General features: G+C 44.6%; 1 long non-coding RNA gene across 6 annotated transcripts; it reads left to right on the forward strand.

Annotated features, from left to right (window-relative positions):
• Positions 1-1211: 1211 nt before the first annotated feature.
• Positions 1212-18099, forward strand: LOC132208603 (uncharacterized). 6 transcript variants are annotated; one of them, XR_009444736.1, is made up of 5 exons: positions 1212-1483; positions 4327-4368; positions 6826-6983; positions 9641-13243; positions 15511-16519. It is a non-coding gene; the product is annotated as an uncharacterized LOC132208603 (long non-coding RNA). The 6 variants fall into 6 exon arrangements; XR_009444732.1 differs by having other exon boundaries at positions 1214-1483; positions 6826-7054; XR_009444735.1 differs by having other exon boundaries at positions 1266-1483; positions 6826-7054; positions 9641-9736.
• The last annotated feature ends 3816 nt before the right edge of the window (positions 18100-21915 follow it).

Here is a 21915-nt window from a genome sequence, read left to right on the forward strand (position 1 = left end):
CGGGCAGTAGATTTTTGGATCATTTCAAGATTTCAGGAAAGTAGTATTAAGAAGCCGGTCGGGAGTGTGTTTGGGGAGTTAAGTCGAGAGGTAGCAAAGGAATGGATGAGAGTTTCAGCAGCAGATGAACTGAGATGCTGTTGAGGTTGAAATTGTATATGGACTTTGTGATAATGGGTGTGGGGGTGAGTAATGTGGTTGGAAGCTCATCTTGGGGTGAAATATTGCACCATGACTGTGACCAGTGTGTTACCTGCCAGTTACCGGGGCAGGGATGGAGTCAGTGGAGAGGGAGTAGAATTTTGCCCCCTGCCTGGATTGACATTTTTCATTGTCTATTTAAATGTGATCTGTACCCTTTTTCAAACAGGAACAGACTTGGCAGCAGAACTAATTTGTGAACCAACGGTCAGCTTTATTGAGACAAAGTGTGGAGTTTATCTGTTATGAAGTAAACTACAGTGACAAACTCAGACAGCTACTTACAGTTGAATGTGGATTATACTGCTTAAGTCAATAACTAGGCAGTAGAGCAGGGGAACAACTTATTGGAGTTTTTGCAGCCTCGGTCTTCAAACTTTTTCTTCTGTCTTGGGCTTTTATCTTCTGATTCTCGTTGCTTTCCATTGCACAGACCTTTCTTGAGAATCTCTTTTCTGCTTGTTCTTTTTTGATTAACCTCCCTCTCTGCCCAATCACAGTTCATATGAACAACACTCACCTCACTTCACCACGTGGTGTTCTTCATATTCATAATTATTCTCTTTACATCTTACCTGAGGCCTGTTATACCTGAATTTATTACCTTTATTTCACCGCCATTTCTCTATTCGCTGACAGAGCGGTATCAAGGGTATCTTTAGCTTTGAGCTGCCGGAAGCCTTTTCAATCGTGACGTATTAAAAAAAAAACAAAAGAACTGGGAAGTTGTAAATCAGGAACAAAAACAAAGTTTCTGGAAAAGCTCAGCAGGTCTGGCAGCATCTGTGAAGGTAAAAAGACAGAGTTAACGTTTCGGGTACAGTGCCCCTTCCTCAGAGCGACTTATTAAAACCCCAGGATCGCTAATGTAACAATCTTTCTCATCCAGTTCTCAGGCTCATTTGTCTCAAAATGCAACATTGTGACGACGAGCATTTGCTTCCCACAATGACAACACGAAGCACTGCGCAAGCTCCAGCTCACCATGGCGTCTGGGTGATTGATGTCAGTGCAGAACCAATAGGAACACAGTGTGCCTTCAATGACCGGGCCGATGTCACCCAATCGGAATGAAGAGAGGGCGGGATAACTCTACCCACGTGATCATCCACGAGCGCCGTGCAGGGTCGCTGAGAACAACAGGAAGTGCAGATGCCGGAGAATTCGAGACAACACGGTGCAGAGCTGGATGAACATAGCAGGTCAAGCAGCATCAGAAGAGCAGGAAAGCTGGCGTTTCGGGTCTCGATCCTTCGCTGAGACCAAGATTTGTGCAATTGAGGTAAGAGCAGGACACGGTAAAGAAAGCAAAACGGCAGAAAGCGGGAGGGGAGTGATATTCGTATGGGTTTGGAAGTTTTATAAACACTTAGTGCACGTCGGAAAACACACATTTGAAACTAGCAGACTCACGTGTGCAGAAAACAAATCATTGCCTCAGATGGCATGAGGCCCGTGTGACCGCCACCATCTTTATCGGGGGCAATGATCTGCGGGGCGCATGCGCGGTAGCTTTGAAACTTTGAAAGGTCCGAGGTGAAGCTGGGCGCATGCGCAGCCGCCTCTGGCAGAAATTGAGCGAACAAGGTGTGGAGTTGGAGGAACACAGCAGGACAGGCAGCGTCAGAGGGGCAGGAAAGCTGGCGTTTTCATGCCTACACCCTTCAGAAATGGGGGAGGGGAAGGGGATTCTGAAATAAACAGGGAGAGGAGGCAGACAAGTTAAAGAGGTGGGGATGGAGCAGGTAAAGGTGAGTGTAGGTGGGGATGTAGGGAGGGGATATTCAGTCTCGGGAGGAGGGGATAGGTGAGAGGAGGAACAGGATAGGGAGGTGGGGATGAGCAGTTGTTTATTGCAAACTGAGTGGAGGTGTTCAGTAAAGTGGTCCCTAAGCCTCTGCTTGGTTTCCCTGATGTAGTTGAGGCCACAACGGGTACAGAGGATGCAGTACACCACATTAGCGCCTGCATTCCCCATACAGATGGCCTAAAAGCCCTATGCTATTTCCTGTCCTGCAGGTCTGACCAGGTCCCCTCTACTGACCCCCTTATGCGCTTAGGTGAACTCGTCCTCACCCTCAACAACTTCTCTATCAATTCCTCCCACCTCCTACAGACAAAGGGGATGGCCATGGGTACCCACATGGGCCTAAGCTATGCCTGCCTCTTTGTCGGAACAGTCCCTCTTCTGTACCTATACTGTGCCTGAACCCCATCTCTTCCTCCGGTACACGGATGACTGTATCGGCGCTGCCTCGTGCTCCCACGAGGAGCTTGAACAGTTCGTGCACTTCACCAACACCTACCACCCCAACCTTAAGTTCACCTGGACCATCTCTAACATCTCTCTCACCTTCCTATACCTCTGTTTTCATCTTCGGCAACCATCTAGAAACCGGTATCCATTTCAAGCCCACTGACTCCCTCAGCTACCTAGAATACACTCCTCCCACCCACCGTCCTGCAAAAATGCCATCTCCTATTCCCAATTCCTTCATTTCAACCACATCTGCTCCCAGGGTTCCACTCCCGTACATCTCGGATGTCCTTGATTTTCAAGGACCGTAATCCCACCTCACAGCACCCCCCGCCCCTCGCAGTGATCGAGAACACCCTTGACTGTGTCTCCTGCCTTTTTACACAACTCCTACCTTGCACCCAATCCCTGCAATAACAACCGAAAAAGGATCCCCCTCATCCTCACATACCACTCCACCAATCTCCGGATCCAACGCACATTTCTCTGACACTTCCGCCATCAGCAATCCGAACCCACTATCAAAGACATTTTTCCCTCCCCACCCTTGCCTATTTTCCAGAGGGGCCACTCTCTCTGTAACTTCCTTGTCCGTTCCACTCTCCCCTCCTGCCCCACCACACCTGGCACTCTTCCCTGCAACCGCAGGAAGAGCTACACTTGCCCCCACACCACCTCCCTCACCCCCATCCCAGGCCCCAAGAAGACTTTTCACATCAAGCAGATGTTCACCTGCACATCTACTAATGTGGTACACTGCATCCCCTGTACCCATTGTGGCCTCCTCTACATTGGGGAAACCAAGCGGAGGCTTGGGGATCGCTTTGCAGAACACCTCCGCTCGGTAGCACAATAAATAACTGCACCTCCCAGTTGCGAACCATTTCAACTCCCCATCCCATTCCTCAGACAACATGTCCATCCGCAACAATGCTACCCGAAGGTTGCAGGAACAACAACTCATATTCTGCCTGGGAACCCTGCAGCCCAATGGTGTCAATGTGGATTTCACAAGCTTCAAAATCTCCCCTCCCCCACTGCATCCCAAAACCAGCCCAAGTCGTCCCCGCCTCCCTAACCTGTTCTTCCTCTCTCCTTACCCCTCCTCCCACCTCAAGCTGCATCCCCATTTCCTGCTTACAAACATTATCCCACCCCCTTGACAAGTTCGTCCTCCCTGGTCTGACCTATCTCCCCCCTACCTACCCACCTATACTCACCTTTACCTGCTCCATGCCCACCTCTTTAACTTGTCTGTCTCCTCTCCACTTATCTTCCCCCTCCATCTTCGATCTGTCTCCCCCTCTCTCCCTATTTAGGTCAGAATCCTCTTCCCCTCCCCCATTTCTGATGAAGGGTCTCGGCCCAAAACGTCAGCTTTTGTGCTCCTAAGATCCTGCTTGGCCTGCTATGTTCATCCAGCTCCACACCTTGTTGTCTCGGATTCTCCAGCATCTGCAGTTCCTATTATCTCTTATCCAAGTGTTTGTTTCTTATGGATTTCCTTCCCAGAGTGTGGGATAACAGCAGCTCGCACTGCTCTTGCTCACTTCTGTGCTCTTTGATCACCTTTGTCGGTGTCTAATCTCTTCAGTCTCTCATGATGGGTATATTTGATCTCTGTAGTATTTTACTGTTATTTTCTTATACCTTTTTGGAAATAAATTTTTTACCACCGCCCACCCCCGTCTGTGTGCTGCTCTCTTACCAGATTAATTTTTGAACGGTGTCTTTCACAGCTAGGATATATTCTCCCAGAAAGAGAGTGCATTTTTCTTCCATTTCACACCACCAAATTCTACAGCAGCTTTATTCTGTGTCATTCATTTTGCACTTCTGCAACATTTGCTCTGTTTCTCCTTCCACAGATACCAGCGATCGTTGCCAAAGCCCTGCTACCTCTGGAGAAGGTGATGTTTAACTTTCATGTCTTTTTGCAGCTCAGATGAAGGTACGACCGCAATGCGGTCATTTGAGAAGCTACAGATCATTCATCTAGCGGTACTGAAGAGCTAACAGTGTATGTCCAAATCAACAAACTATTTATTTGTATTTTTATCATCTTTTATAATTTGAGAAAAATATTATCAAGAAACTTTTGACGTAAGGCCATATTAGGTCAGGTAACCAAAAAGTTTCCAAATTTGCAGGCTTTCATCACTATCTTAAAGAAGGAAAGCAAACCTTAGAGTTGGGAATTCCAGACCATGTTGCCTGGCAACTGTAGAAACAGCCTCCAATAGTGAAGGGATGATTAAACGCATTGTTGGAGTCTGAAACTAAATGAATTGTTGAAGTATTGAAGGTTGTGTGGTGCAGGGAGATAGGGCTCATCACCGCCAGGAATTAAATCAAGGATGAGAATTTTAAATTGTTGCTTATGAATAGGAGCCTTTGTGGGTCAGGGAGTACAGCAGTGATGGTGAACAGGTCTTGGTGCAAATGAACTTGTGTGCAGCAGAATTTTAGGTATTCTTGAGGTTACAGGGACATTGAATGTGGGAGGCCGACTGGCAGTGAATTTGGATAGTTAAGCCTAGAGATAACACAGGAATAGATGAGAGGTTCAGCAGATGAGCTGAAACTAAGGTGTCACTGTCAGTCATTTCCACTGAAGTGGAAATAAATGGTTTTTGTGCTATTTATCCTCTCCTCACCTCACCTCAGGAATTCAGCTGTTTGTGAATTTGTGGATCAAGTCTGTAATAAGATCAGGAACCGAGTGCCCGCCTTGACTCGAACTGGGTGTCACTGAGCAGGTTACTGCTGAGTAAGTGCTGCTTAATAGCGCTGTTGACAACACCTTCCATCACTTTACTGATGAGAGAGAGTAGACAGTTTGAGGGGAAATTGGTCGGGTTGGATTTGCTCTATGTTTTTGTGCTGAACAGACCTGGGGAGTTTTCCAAATTGTCAGTAAATACCACTGCTGGAGCTGTACTGAAACAGTTTGGCTTGGAGACGAGCAAGCTCTAGAGCACTAGTCATCAGTACTATTGCCAGAGTGTTGCCAGGGCCTGTAACCTTTGCAGTGTTCATCCATTTATTAATATTATTTGAAATGAATCAAATTGGATGAAAATTCACATCTCTGTTGGGGACCTCTGAGGGAGTCTGAGATGGATCATCCAGTTGGCACGACTGGCTGAAGATTGCTGCAGTCTTGTCTTTTACATGGATAGGTTGGGCACCTCTGTAAGGAAGGATGGGGATTTTTGGCATGCTTCCTCCAGTGAGTTGTTCACTTGTTCATCAACATTCACGACTGTGTTTGGCAGAACTGCAGAGCTTAGATCTGATCTATTGGTTATGGGGTGGCTCAGCTCTAACTCTTGCTGCTTATGCTATTTGGCATTCAGATAGTCCTGTTGGGAAGTTTTACCAGGTTGGCTCTGATGAAGGGTCTAGGCCTGAAACGTCAGCTTCTGTGCTCCTGAGATGCTGCTGGGCCTGCTCTGTTCATCCAGCCTCACATTTCATTATCTTGGGTTCTCCAGCATCTGCAGTTCGCATTATCACTTTACCAGATTGGCACCTTATTTTTAGCTATGCCTTGTGCTGCTCTTGGCATGCCCTCTGATACTATCCATTTAATCAGTGTGTTTCCCCTGGATCAATGGTAATGGTTGGGTGCACAATATTCTGGCCCCTGAGGTTACAGATTATGCCAGAGTAAGTTCTGCTGCTGTTGATGTCCCACAAAGCCTCATAGATATCTGGTTTTGAGTTCCTGTATCTGTTCCAAGTCTGTCCCTTTTAGCCAAAGTTCGTGCCACTCAACACAATGGAGGGTATTCTCAAGTTTAAGATGAGGCTTTGTCTCCACAGTACTGCGGTGGTCGCTGTTATCAATCCTGTCACGGACAGATGCATCTGCAGCTGGGAAATTTGTGACGATGAGACCAGCTATGTTTTTCCCTTCTCTTGGTTGCGTCACCACCTGCTGCAGTCCCAGCCAAGCAGTTTTTTTTTTCCTTCAGGATGTGACCAGTTTGATTGGTAATCCTGCTGCGAACTCCTCCTGATGGTGGGCGTTGAGTACATTTCGTGCCATTTACACTCACAGTGCTTCCTCCAAGTGCCATTCAACATGGAGATTTTTAAATTAAAATTCACTCTTGGAATGTGGAAATCGCTGGCTGGACCAGCATTTATTGCCCATCCCTAATTGCCCCAAAGGTAGTTAAGAGTCAACCACATTGCTGTGGGTTTGGAGTTGCATGTCATGCAGACCAGGTAAGGATGGCAGATTTCCTTCCCGAAAGGACATAAGTGAACCTGGATAATCAGCAATGGCTTCACGGTCATCATTCGGCTATTAATTCCAGATCATTATTTAATTCAAATTCCACTATTTGTCATGGCAGGATTCGAAGCCAGGTCCCCAGGATGTTATCTGGGTCTCTGAATAAATAATCTAGCGATAATACTGCTGCCGATTTTATCACCTGCGGAGGATGGTCTATGGCATTCTGCAGGAGCCATGAGACTTCCAGGCGTCAGAGTCAGTGTCGAGTACTCCCAGGTCAGTTACTGCGGTCAGAATGGCACTGTGCTGCCACGTCTGTCCTGCTCCTGGGACAGGTCTTCACTAAGGTCAGTGATGGTGGGTGTGTCACTTAGCTATAAGATAGATTCTATGCATATGACACTGTTTCTTGACGAGTCTTTGAGCCATCTCTCCAAATTTTGCCACTCGCCCTGAGATATTCGTAAGGAGGAGTTTATGGAGTCGATCGGGCTGATTCTGCAGTTGTCTTTCCTAGTCCCTTGGTAGATGCCAAGTGGTCTACCCAGCTTCATTCCTTTGAGACTTTACAGTCACTTGCAACTGAGAGGCTTGCTGAGGTTGACAAATTTCTTTCCCTGAAGGACATTAGATTTTTTTTCTTTTTCTGCCATTAGCAATGGTTCCATGGCAACCAGTTGATTCTTAATTCCAGTTTTTTTTAATTGAATTCAAATTCCACCATCTGCTGAGATGGGATTCAAACCCAGACTTCTGTTGTACATTTTAGTATTCTGGATAAAAGTTAAATCATCAAGTTTGTTCACTCATTTTTGAATATCTCTAACACAGGCATTGTTTCTTTGCAAACCATTGTCCATTAGCCTGTCTCCTCCATCCTCCCCTCCAACAACAAGTGTGGGAGACACATAGAAACTCCATCTCACTAAGATTGAGACAATCCAAATCGGATGCCTCTGCTGCTTCCCTCTCTTCCACTCGCCCACCAAACCAAATTGCCTGGCACGTTGCTCATTGTTTTCGTCCTAAACTTGCATCTTTCTCCAGTCTTGTGTAAGCCTGATCAGAGTTCATCTTAATCCTTTGCCCTATTCTCGTTAAACTACAAACATTTTAAGTCTCTCTTATTTCTCCTCCTGCTCCTCCTCCTTGCCTCTTCCCCCCCACCCCCCCCCCCCCGCCTCCCATGCCAGTTCAGATATTGTCACTTGTTCTGTCTGCTTCTCTTTTCTGGTTATGTCCTTCTCCCCCATTCTGTTTAAAACCAATGTTTGACCTTACTGTCATTGGAAAATCCCACTCCATCTCTCTGTTTCCTGTCTGAAATCCATGTAGTCCATGTCCCTCAACGATCTATCCTTGGCTCATGCTGTTTCTCACCGACATACTGCCAGGAGGTGAGATCTTCCACAGGCACCGTGTTAGGTTTTGCACATATACTACAATATTCAGATCCAACTCCCCTCCATCACTCTCCTTTGCTCCACTGTTACTCAATTCTAAAACTGCTTATGATGCTTCCGCTACTTGATTAGCTGAAATTTCCTCCAATAACACTTTGTGATAGTTAAACACATTGCCTTCAGTTATTATTACAAATTTTTTTTCTTACTACTGTACTGAATCCATCCCTCTCATTGGGAAATGTCTGACGCTGAACTGCACACTTCTCAATATGCTCTCATATCTCCCCTCAACATGAACATCTTAGCATACATTTTCTCAATCACATGCCAGAAATTTCAACCTCTGAAATGCTCCTTCTCTCCACCTCACTTATAACTGAAACCCCTTATCCATGTCTGTGTTGCCTTAAATTTGATCTTTCCAAAAGAGATCCCTCTATTCGCTGCCTTATCAAGAATTTGCTCCCCCGATCGGAAATATCCCCTGAGCATTTATCCCGTCAACTCCCTTAAGAATCTTGTATTTTTAATTGGATCATCTCTCATTCTTCTAAAATCTAGTTAGTAGATTCCAAACCTATTTAGTCTTAGCTTAAAAGATAATCCCTCCAAACCGGTGATCATCCTAGTTCATCTTCTCTGAAATACCTCCAATGAAGTGATGAATTTGCTTAAGTGGACCAAAAAAAGCTGCTCACATTCCTCCAGATGTGGTCTTAACAACAATTTGTACATTTGCCCTAAGACATGTATTCCAAACTCTTATACTGCAAACATCATGACATAAGGGATAACATCCCTTTGCCCTTCCTGATTTCCTGTTGCAACTGTGTGCACGCTTTGTATTTCCTGCACAAATATTCCTGAGTCCCTATGTGATGCAGTTTTCCACAGTTTTTACCTTTTAAATAACACTGTTCTTTGTTTGTCTCCTCAAGAATAAACTTCACAATTTCCCACATTTATACTCCATTTGCCAACTTGTCACCCATTTATCAATATCTCTCCATAAACTGTAACCCTCACGGAACCTGACTGTTATCCCTTCATGAGATCCTCCCTCATTCTTCTAATCTTTTTGTTGGGAGCACTGGGCAAGATGACACGTATATTATTGCTGCCTTTTTAAGGGGCATCCTTTTGAATGACTGGGAGAAGCTTGCAGTCCATTTCTCAAAATCGAGACAACTTGTTCATCAAGTTGTTTGATTTTCCAGCCCAATGTCTCATTGATGTGGCAGTGCAGCAGCACAGAAGAAAAGGAAGTGAATCCTGCCATGTGCATCTCTCTAAATCATGGCCGTTCTTTGCCATATGTCAAAGACCTGCAGTTCTGGTCAGTGACATGAAGTCTCAAGTTAGAAATTCCGAGAAACCCAAATAGATTTCTCCCTGAATCAACGACTGACCTCCACAAGGGATAATGCGTAATAGGGACAATGCACAGTTATCTTCGGCCACAATGTGGGGATGTTGTGAATTTCTACCCAGACTGACAGTGATGGATTTCATGAATTTGTGTTACAGGATAATAGAAGGGGACTTCCATGTGGGGAACTCAATAATTTTAACACCAAACTCTGACAGAATTACTCAATTCATCAGCACCTGGATATTTGCATTGTGTGTGAATATTGTGTTCCTGCTCATTTCTCATTTGCCGTGTAAAATTTCTCTCTTAAATCACCCCATTTTCTCAATAGATCGTCCCTAAAATTTTCAATGTGTCCTGTAATTTTTTTTAAGATCAGTCATGAGTCTACATTTTATCATTCTAAAGTGTTTCTTTTGTAAACACCTCTATCAAAGGTCCCCTCAAAATCCTTTGTGACAAGGAGAGCAATCTCAGTTTCCCCAAACACCTGATTCCCCAATGACTGTTTGCTGTCTATAAGGCACTCGTCTGGATTGTATTGGAACATTTTCCACTTCCCTGCATGCGTACAGCCCCAACACTGTTCGAAAAAGTGAACATCCTCCAGAAGAAGCGCTCTGTCAGAGTCGTGTCCCATCCACCACATTCGACATTCCCCTCTACACCACCAAGGCACAGTGGCATCACTGTGCCAAAGGTAAAGTCACCATTGTCCTAACTGACCATAGGGCTGGTTTAACCTGAAGATTACCACACCCGACTCGAGGGGAGAGGTTGAGAAGGAGAGTCCATCTATTATAGATGGATATTTGCTGTGTACCAGCAACGCAAAAGTCAAATGAAAGAATAATGTCAAAAAAAAAGCTCTAACCATGCAACTAAAAACCTTCTTCCCTACAAACCATTCTGTTAAATCTCCTCTGCCCCCTGTCAGGGACCCTCCCGTCCTTCACAGTGTGTGTGGGATCTTTGGTTTGCACAGACTCAGCTCGTCTCTGTTCCTGTCTGTGATGTCATCATGCTGTGACAATGGTACTGAACCTCACTGTCTGTGAGGGTGGTAGGCACAGAGATCCTCATAGCGTTTAAGGCATATTTAGATGCCCACTTGTGATGCCAACGCAGACAAGTCTATGGGCCAAGTGCTGGAAAATTAGTTTAGAGTCGTTAGGTAATAGTTTTTAACTGGCACAGGCTGGATGGGCCACAGAGCCTTTTTCTGGACTGGAGACCTTCGAGACTCTTCACATAGGAAGATGCCAAGCAATATTTCAAGCCATTTCAGAAAATGAGATACTACAATGATCAATCATGAGCTATTCAATGTTTTCTGGAGAAAAGTGAGGTACAGCGATGAAGTGGTTTACCAAGAATTTCTGGAGCTTGAATCCCAGGAAATTGCAGGTGCCACCATCAAGTGGAGGAATAAAAATGGGGCATCATCATTAGGACTGTATTAGAGGAAGGGACATGTTGAGATTTGTGAGGCTGGAGAATATTAGAGACAGGAAGGGTTCTGAGACTGGAGAAGATTTAAAAAGTCGGGAAAAGTGAGTTTGGAGGAGGTTACAGAAATGGTGAGGATTGTGAGGCTGGATTAGATGTCAAACAAAGGGAGGTTTGTGAGGGTAAAGACAGTTAGAGCTAAGGAAGTTTATATGGGCTGGAGGATTTTGGAGACAGGAGGGTGTTGAACAAAGAACAAAAATTACAGCACAGGAACAGGCCCTTCGGCCCTCTAAGCCTGTGCCGATCCAGATCCTCTATCCAACCCTGTCACCTATTTTCCAATGATCTGTATCTGTCTTCTCCCTGCCCATTCATGTATCTGTCTAGATACATCTTAAATGATGCTATCGTGCCCACCTCTACCACCTCCGCTGGCAATGCATTCCAGGCACCCACCACCTGCTGTGTAAAGAATTTTCCACACATATCCCCCTTAAACGTTTCCCCCCTCACCTTGAAACCTGGAGGAGATTAAAGGTGAGGTTTGTGAGACTGGAGAATCTACAGAGAGGGTAAGAGTTTTGAGGCTAGAGGGGGATTCCAACGATAGGCAGGTCGTAAGGCTTGAGAGGGATTCCAGCAACGTGGAGGGTGGTGAGGCTTGAGGTGATGGCTACAATAGTGCAGGTAGTGAGACTCGAGGGTCATTCCCATGATAGGGAGGGTAGTGAGGTTTGAGGAATGATTCCTCCGATAGAGAGGGTGTTGAGGCTTCAGCGCAGATTATCGTCTGAACAGCACAGTGGTGTACTTGAAGCATGTGGAGTGCAGCATTTACAGAAAGTGGTTCAACACCACTTTCTGCAAATCAAATAAAAATGGCAATCAATATTACTCTGGGCAGCAAAGGCCACATCCCATGAGTCAATTAAAATTATGATGTGTTTCTGGTTTGGAGAGAGCTAGAAGAAGCTGAGATAATTCTCCTTGGGGCTGATTAGGAATGATTTTGTCGAGTAGTAGGTTTGTTTCCAGGATATTAGTTTGCAGAGAGAAATTATTAACATTGTGCAATGTTTGGTAACTGCAGAATACAACATCCAGATAATTGGCAAATAATGCAGGGTGAAAATGTGAAGATTACTTGACTCAGCAAGTTCCCAGGACCTGGAACAGTCTGAATGGCAGCTGGATGCAGATTTAGCAGTGATTCTCAAGAGATTTGGGATTTAACTTTTCAAGGCATGATCAAGAGGGTGGTGGACAAATGGTGGGAGAATTGGGTCAGATTTGCAGCATCTCTAGAATAAGAGTAAAGTCTTTGACAGGGTTCCACATGGTTGACTGATGAGTAAAGTTAGATCACATGTGATTCATTAAGAGCTTGCTAATTGGAAGCGGAATTGGCTTAGTTGTAGGAGAGCCCGTGGTGCTGCAGGATTTTTCAGAGTGGAGTTCTGTGACCACCGTGTTCCACAGCAATCGGTACAGGGTCCACTTCTTTGTTTCTCATTAATATAAATGATTTGGAAGAGAATTTAAGGGACAAAAGTAATAAGTTTGCAGATGATACTAGAAATGGTGGTTACAGTAGTTAGTGAAGGCTGTCTAAGATGACAGTGAGATCTTGATCAATTGGCTCAATGGGTTGAGGAGTGGAGGATGAAGTTCAATTTGAATAAATGTGAGACATTGTATTTTGGTAAAATGAACAAGGGTAGGACTTGCACAATTGATGGTTGCACCCAGGGTAGTGTTGTGGAACAGAGAAATGCTGAGATTCAGGTACATAATTCTTCGAAGTTTATGGAGATAAGTAGACAGGGTGGTTAATAAGTTGTTTAGCACACTTTCCTTCATTGCTCAGAACTTTGAGTATAGGAGTTGGGGTGTTATGTTAAGATTGTATAGGACATTGGTTAGGCTTCACTTGTGGTATTGTGTGCAGTTCTGGTCACCCTGTTACAGGAAGGACACTATTATTAAACTGGAGACAGTTCAGACAAGACTCACTGGGATGTTGCCAGGATTGGAGGGCTTGATGATCAAAATCGACTGCCAAAGCTAGGACTTTCCTCACTGCAGTAAAGGAGGTTAAGGGGTAACCTTAGAACTTTATGAAATCATGAGGGCACAGATTATGTGACTAGTAAGGGGTTTCCCCTAGGCTGGGGGATTTCAAGACAAGGGGATATGTGTAAGGTGAGAGGAGAAATACATCTTTAAAAAACGACATGAGGGACATTTTTTCTTTTACAGAGTGGTTCATGTGTGAAACAAACTTTCAGAGTAGTTGGTGGATGCAGGTACAGTCACATTGTTTAAAAGACATTTGAATAAGTACATGTACAAGAAAGTCTTAGAGGAATATGTGCCAGATGCAGGCAGATGGGATCAGTTTAAATATAAAACTTATATTTAATATAAATTTCCAACTTCTATATTGGAGTAAGGCCAATTTTGACAGTGTTGGGCAGGTGATCAGGAGAGGCAATTCACCGGTAATGGGATGCTTGGAAAATGGGAGGCCTTCAAAAACAAAATAAGCAGAGTCCAGAGATAGTATGTTCCTGTTTACGAGAAGGGCAAGGCTGGTAAGTGTAGGGGATACTGGATGATTGGAGAAATTGAGGCTCTGGTCAAGAAAAAGAAGGCAGCACACGTTGTTCTTGACAGCACGAATTGGATCAGTCCCTCGACGTATAAGGGCAGGACGAGTACACTCAAGGGAAATTGGGAGGGTGAAAAGCAGACAGAAGCCATCTTTGGCAAATAAGGTTAAGGCGAGTCCCAAGAGATTCTGAAACTACATTTGGGACAAAAAGCAACAAGGGAGAAAATAGGGCTCCTTTAATGATCAACGAGGCTGTCTGTGTGGAACTGCAGGCTGAGATAGTAAATGAATATTTCACATTAGTATTTACTGCACAGAAGGATGTGGAGGCGAGAGAACTTGGAAACATAAATAATGGAAGTGTCCATATTACACAGGATTAGGAGGTGGACATCTTAAAATGCATAAAGGTAGTAGATAAGGCCCTGGCATCTGATCAGGTGTTACCCACAAACTCAGGGAGAGGCGAGGGAAATAATTTCTGGGCCCTGTTCTGAGATATTTGTATCACTGATAGACACTGGTGAGGTGCCAGAAGACTGCCTGACTAATGTGGTGCCATTCTTTCAGAAAGGTGGTAAGGAAAAGCCAGGGAACTATCGACTGGTGAGCCTGATGTCAGTGGTGGGTAAATTGTTGGAGGGGATTCTGAGGGACAGGATTTGTATGTATTCCGAAAAGCAAGGACTGCTTAGGGATAATCAACATGACTTTGTGAGTTGGAAATCTTATCTCACTAACTTGACTGAGTTTTTTTTTGAAGAAGTGGCAAAGAAGATTGAAGAAGGCAAAGCAGTGGACATTGTCTATATGGACTTCAGCAAGGCATTCACCAAAACTCCACATGACTGATAGGTTAGCAAGATTAGATCAAGTGGAATCCAAGGAGAGTTAGCTATTTCAAACAAAATTGGCATGAAGGTAGGAGACAGGATCGTATAGCGGGGTGGGGGGGGTTGTTTTTTTTCGGTCTGGAGGACTATGAACAGCAGTGTGCTGCAAGGATCGGTGCTGGATCCACTGCTTTTTGTCATTGATACAAATCATTTGGAATGAATATTGGAAGAATGGTTAGTAAGTGTGCAAAATTGTTGGTGTAGTAGACAGCAAAGAAGTTTACCTCCAAGTACAATGGGAACTTAATCAGATGAGTCGATGGGCCGAGGAGTGACAGAAATCAGTTTAGTTTGGATAAATGGGAGCTATTGCATTATGGTAATGAAAATCAGGGCAGGGCTTAAACAGTTAGTGATGAAGCCCTGGGGACTGTTATGCAACAGAGACTCCTTGGGGTGCAGGTGCACAGTTCCTTGAAGGTGGATTGCAGGTGCAGAAGTTAGTGAAGATGGCATTTGCTATGCTTGCATTTATTGGTCAGTACATTGAGTGTAGGAGTTGGAAGGTCATGTTATAGACAGAACAAGGCATTGATTATGCTGCTTTTGGAATACCGTGTTCAGTTCTGGTCTCCCTGCTATCGGAATGATGCTGTTAAACTGGGCAGGGTGCAGAAAAGATTTAGAAGGATGTTGGAAATTTTGAGCTGTAGGGAGAGGTTGAATATGCTGGGGCTATTTTCCCTGGAGCACTGAGGGCTGAGGGGTGACCTTCTAAAAGTTAATAAAATTATGGTGGGCGTAGGGTAAATAGCGAAGGTTGTTTTCCCAGGGTAGGGGAGATGAGAACTAAACACTGGTTTAAGCTTAGAGGGAAAGTTTTAACAGGGAAAGCGGGTGGTGCCTGTATAGAATGAGCTGCCAGAGGAACTGGTGGAAGCTCGTCAATTAACCATCCCAGATATCTTTTAATGTTGTATGTGAATAGGGAGGGTGTAGAGGAATATGGGTCAAATGCTTGCAAATGTGATTAGATAAATTTAGGATATCTGGTCAGCATGGACAACTGGGATTGTTCCATGCTGTACAACTCGGACTAAGCATTTTTGTGTTTTCATTTCAGATTTCTACAATTTTACTTCTGCGCTGTTCTTAGTCTTTCAGCGGGATTGAAAGGTTGAGTTACAGATCTATACAATGCCTGTCCTTCCCCCCTGGCTGTCCCACCTCTCTTTCCGTAATTTTGTGCAAACAGACTGGATTGCTTACCTGGATGATATTTATTTGTGAATGAATTTGTTCTAATGATGATCTAGCATATTCCCCAAGTGTCGCTCCACAAATGTCCAGAGGATTTCTCAGTTGCACAATCTGTTTTCTTCTGGTTTCTCACTCACTGCACTTACTTTCTGTTTGAAAGCTTAGTCTGCAATTTGGAGAATTCAAACTGTTCCACATCCAGGTCTGACAGTCATTTTGTTTATCACAACCCAATTATCTCAGTATTTTGAACATTGAAGGAAAAAGCAGCACTCACACTTTGGAGAAATGCAAATGGTTTGTGTGTCAAAGAGTCTGTGAAGATTCATCTGAAATGTCCTAACACCAGCGCAGTGACAGTGGGGAGAGACTGTGGAAATGGGAAGATTGCAGGAAGGAATTTCTTCATCCATCCCAGCTAGAAACTGACCACCAGTGTCACACTGGAGAGAGACCATTCACCTGCTCTGATTATGGAATGGGATTCGCTCAGTCATCTAACCTGCTTAAACACCAGGGAGCTCTCACTGGAGAGAAACCATTTACTTGCTCGGAATGTGGGAAAGCATTCACTCAGACAACTTAACTGCTGATACACGCGCAAATTCACACTGGAGAGAGACCATTGGCCTGTTGTGTGTGGGAAAGGCTTTGCTGACTTGAATTCCCCTCTGACACACCAGCAAGTTCACTCTGTGGAGAGACCATTCATGAGCTCTGAGTGTGGGAAAGCATCCAAACAGTGGTTCACAAAGAAGCACAATTGAAGGATTTTGCTCTCACTCTCACGATCAAATGAACCATAGTTTTGGGCTGTTTGTACTGATGTTACTGATCCTGCTCAATTAAAAGTACTGGTATTGTGGATAAAATGTTAATAACAGTTGTATATCTGTCAGGTAGAGCTTGGAAATAGTCACGTCATCACGACACATCGACACATTCACACTGACGAAAGACTATCCACCTGCACAGCATGTGAAAAGGGGTTTCCTGGTTCATCAGGACTGGTTAACTACCAGCCAATTTGAGTAACTTTTTTTTTATTCTGCTGTTAGCTGTCTCCAAACCAGGTATTTTTGGGCTTGTTTCTGGAGACCACAGAATCCCTTCAGTGTGGAAGCAGACGATTTGGCCCATCAAGTTCACACTGAACCTATGAAGAGTGTCCTACCCAGATCCTGTCTGCGTTGGTGTCCTCCCACAGTCCATTAAATGTGCAAAATAGGTCGATTGACTATGCTCAATTACCCTTAGTGTCTTGTGTGCAAAATGCAAGGACAGAGTAGGGTGTGAGACTGGGTGGGATGGTCTTTGGAGGATTTGTGTGGACTCAAGGGACTGAATGGCCATCTTCCACACTGTAGAAATTCCACACTGTAGGAATTCTATGTTGATCTCGATGGCCCTTTATTTGTTAGTTATGCCTGGTCAATATGTCTGCACACCTTTTACAATTACGGATCCTATTGCTCTCCACAGACACATTTCAAATTTTAATAGATATTTGTCGATTGGAAATGATGTAATGTTTTCTTTTGATTTTTGGCCACAAAATGAAAGTTTTAAATCTAAACAAAAGATTGGGATGAGTCCTGTACTATATCCTGATTGCATTTTCCCAATAGGCTATGAAACCTGGTGCCTACTGTGACTCTGTTCGAGGCGGGGTGGGAAAGATCTTCAGATCTTTACCTGTAGTCCATAGCAGTGATGGATCTCATGATGAATACCGATACAGTAGGCATCACACAATGTCTTGGTTTATTTTCTATTTAGTCTGCTGTCCTTTACTCCACAGAGACCGAGATAATGGTCTGCGGGCCGAGGTTTGAATCCCACCATTCCAGATGGTGGAATTTGAGTTTTTTTTAAAAAAAATCTGGAAATAAGAACCTAATGATGACTGTGAATCCATTGTCATTGTTGGAAAAACCTATGTCCTTTAGGGAAGGAAACTTCCAATGTTATCCAGTGATATCAAGATCCCATGAATGAATTTTTTAAAAAATGTCCTGCAAATACATTTATCTCTGTCTTAACTTATTTTACAACCGACTGTTCAAACTGGTTGATGGTCACTTTCCCCTTTGATCAAGTTGTGTCCATTTCATGGTTGAAACAAAAAAAAATGCATGAATGGAACCATAGTTGTTCTTTGTAGGAACAATACATGCTCTGACATGTTTGAAAAAGAAAACTCATCTCACTTATGAGCCAGATATCAAAGTTGACCAGATCCTGATGCTGTGTGAAATTCTTCACTGTCTTATCTACTTGTGTTGCTGTTTCAGGGAGCTATGGACTTGAACCTCCCAAACTCCTGAACACCTTGAGAATTTCATCAAACTGACCCCCAGTGGCAGGAATGGACAGGGTCAGCTTGGAATGATGAACATAATTCAGGTTCAACAAATCTACTGGACCATTTTGAGAATGTAATTAGTAGTGAGTGTGGCCACCTCTCTGTACTGTAGTGATACAGATCCCCTGATCCTGCTTGCCCCAAATGGCTGATATTAAATTATTCCTTAGACATGCTGTGTCAGGATCTTCTGACTGAATCCTGTCTTCCTTGCCCTGACTGAGAACTGTTTCCCTGAGACTTTGAGATGTGACCATTCAGTCGAAACACCCATCATTCAACTCTCTCCTGAGGGCCATGAATGATTCTGCTTCCAGCGCCCTCTCAGGCAGTGCACAGCCGGCAGGAACCACTCGCTGAAGACGGTGCATCTACCTCCCTTGATAAACGTTTCTCGTCATTGCAAAAAAAGGCAAATCACCACCCCTCCCTCCAAACCCATCCCACCCCGTCTGTTTCTTTGGAATGTGTAACTGCCTGCAGTGTCAGTGTGCCTGCAGTTATAAAAGGGTCTGATTTTGTGCTGTTCTGTTTCGTGCACGAAACAAAATGAACTGTTAGCAATGCAAAAAAGTCTGCCTCTTCCCAAATCAAATCAAATACTTGAAACAAATTCTAATTCTGATCGAATAATATCACTGTCAGGAAGAACTGGGTCACAAATATGAACACAATTTCTGAGACTAATCCATCTGACCTGGAATATTATGAACTCTGGTCTCCAAACCACTCCAACATCCCTAACATCACTCCCCTCCCTTCATGGATGATGGATATTAAGTTCAGTACATTGAATAAGTCACGAATGGTTTGGCTTCGACTCCATACATTCCAATTACACTCTGCTAATTTAGAATTGCAAATTAATATCCAAGTGCTGTAGAGATATAAAGGATGGAAACATACTGATTGCTGCAACTTGTCTATTCGAACCAGATATCCTAAATTATTTTAGTTCCATTTGCCAGCATTTGGCCCGTATCCCTCTGTCCCCTTCCTGTTCATTTATCAATCCTGATGCTGTTTAAGAGCTGGGATTGTACCACCTCCTCCATACATGCAGCATTCTCTACATGCAAAACTGTCCCTCAGGTCCCTTTTAAATCTTTCGCCTCTCAACTTAAACCCATGCTGTCAGGTTTGGATTCCTTTCCCTGAGGAAAAGGTATTGCCAATTCACCCCATCCAAGCCCCTCATGATTTTATAAACCTCTGTAAGGTCACGCCTCAACCTCTGACATTCCAGGGAATCAGCCCCGGCCTAGTCAGCCTCCTTTCCCTGTAGCTCAGACCATTCAATCCATGCACCATCCTTGTAAATCTTTTCTTTTTCTGAAACCTTTCAGTTAAACAACTTTCCTGTAGCAGGGATATTATACTGAGTGCAGTATTCTAAAAGTGGCAATGTTCTGTACATCTGCATCGTAGCACCCAAACTCCAATACTCAAGACATTGATAATAAAAGCAAGCATGCCAAATGCCTTCTTCACCATCCTGTCTAACTGTGGCTCCGCTTTCAAGGAACTATGCATCTGCACCCCAATGTCTCTGTTTGGTGACACTCCCCTAGGCCCTACCATTAACTTATAAGTCCTGCCCTAGTTTGCCTTACCAAGTCGCATCACCTCACATTTATCTGGACTCTATCTGCCACTCCTTGGCCTATTGGCCCATCTGATCAAGGTCCCTTTGTACTCTGAGATAACATTCTTCACTATCCACAACAACATGGATATTGGGGCCATCTGCAAACTTACTAGCCATCCTTCCTATGCTTCCATCTAAATCATTTATATAAAATTATGTGTAAGCAGTGTCCCAGCACTGATTCTTGTGACACACCACAGGTCACAGGTCTCCAGTCCGATATATAACACTCTACCGTCACTCTGTGCCTCCTGCCTTCTAGCCAGTTTTAGATCCAAACCACTAGCTTCCACTGGATTCCATGTGATCTAACCAGTCCACCATGAGGAACCTTTTCAAACACCTTTCTGAAGTGCATCCAAACAATGGTTACCCTGTCTGCCTTCATCAAACTTCTTTGTCACCTCTGCAAAATCCTCAAGATAGTGGGACGTGATTTACATCACACCAACACCAGAGTCAGATAACTGAGAACAGCACATGAAGCAAAATATGTACATGAGATAACAAAATGTGGAGCTGGATAAACAGAGCAGGCCAAAAAGCCCACAGCCAGCAGCCCCAGAGGACACAGCCACGCTGAGCCCTGCCGAATTTTCACCATCCCCCAGACCTCCCACTGACTGAGGTCAAACGGTTAGTCCCCAATAAGGGTCTCACCTTTGTCCCCATTCACCCACACATCCATGAATGGCAGTCACGTTAGGACATCGAGCAGTACTTTTTTCTGCCACCTTTGCCTCTCCAGCTATCTTCTTCTCTATCCATCTTTGAATCGCCTCTCCCTCTCTCCGTATTTATTTCAGAACCCTCTCCCCATCCCCCTTTTCTGATGAAGGGACTAGGCCCAAAACGTCAGGATTTGTGCTCCTAAGCTGCTGCTTGGCCTGCTGTGTTCATCCAGCTTCACACTTTGTTATCTCGGATTCTCCAGCATCTGCAGTTCCCATTATCTCTGATACAAAATGTGTACATTACTGGTTAAAAATACTGAAATAATTTCATTGTCTTCAACTTTAAAATCAAAGGCTGGAGTCTGCAGCTCAAACAATATCAGAAGCACTGGGGTGAGAGGAAACCCACAGTTCATGAAATGCCCAGGAATCAGACTGACGTCACTGACCAGTTGCCCGGGTGTGATTAAATCACCCACTTGAACACAGAGCATTCGGGTCTGCACAAACAGGTGGTGTGCACCAAGGAAGTGAGGGTCTGTGGAGTGATTGAAAGGAGATTGATCAGAAAGATTCAGGAACTGAGGGATATTAGTTGTAAGGTCAGGTTGGAGAAACTGAAGTTTTTTTTCTGCACAAAGCAAAGGAGACTGATGATCTTTGATTTAGATGTATAGGTCTATGATACTCCCAAATATCCCAGATGTCATCTTTTTTCAAAAACCGCAACTTCCCATCCACAGTGATCAAAAATGCCCTCGACCGTGTCTCCCGCATTTCCCACAACTCATCCCTCACAACCATTATTCGCAATAATAACCAAAACAGGATACCCCTCATCCTCACGTACCACCCGACGAACCTCCAAATCCAACGCATCACCCTCCGACATTTCCGCCATCTGCAATCCGACCTCACCTCCAAAAACATTTTTCCGTTCCTACCCTTATCTGCTTTCCTGGAAGGACCACTCTTTCCGTGACTCCCTTGTCCGCTCTACACTCCCCTCCAGCCCCACCACCCCCGGCACTTTTCCCTGCAACCGAAGCAAGTGCCTTGCCTGCCCCGATATCTCACCCTGATCCCAGGCCTGAGGAAAACTTTTCACATCAATAAGATGTTCGCCTGCACATCTGTCAATGTTATATACTGTATCAGCTGTTCCCGTTGTGGCCTCCGCTACATTGGGGAGGCCCCTCGTTCTCACACACCACCCCACCAACCTCCGGAAAGAACGCATCATCCTCCGACACTTCCGCCATCTACAATCCAACCCCACCACCCAAGACATTTTTCCATCCTCACCCCTGTCTGCTTTCCGGAGAGACCACTCTCTCCGTGACTCCCTTGTTCGCTCCACACTGCCCTCCAACCCCACCACACCCGCACCTTCCCCTGCAACCGCAGGAAATGCTACACTTGCCCCCACACCTCCTCCCTCACCCCTATCCCAGGCCCCAAGATGCCATTCCACATTAAGCAGAGGTTCACCTGCACATCTGCCAATGTGGTATACTGCATCCACTGTACCCGGTGTGGCTTTCTCTACATTGGGAAAACCAAGCGGAGGCTCGGAGACCG

This window comes from Stegostoma tigrinum, unplaced genomic scaffold (genome assembly GCF_030684315.1).
Source record: "Stegostoma tigrinum isolate sSteTig4 unplaced genomic scaffold, sSteTig4.hap1 scaffold_49, whole genome shotgun sequence".
In the NCBI taxonomy this organism is placed as follows: domain Eukaryota; kingdom Metazoa; phylum Chordata; class Chondrichthyes; order Orectolobiformes; family Stegostomatidae; genus Stegostoma; species Stegostoma tigrinum.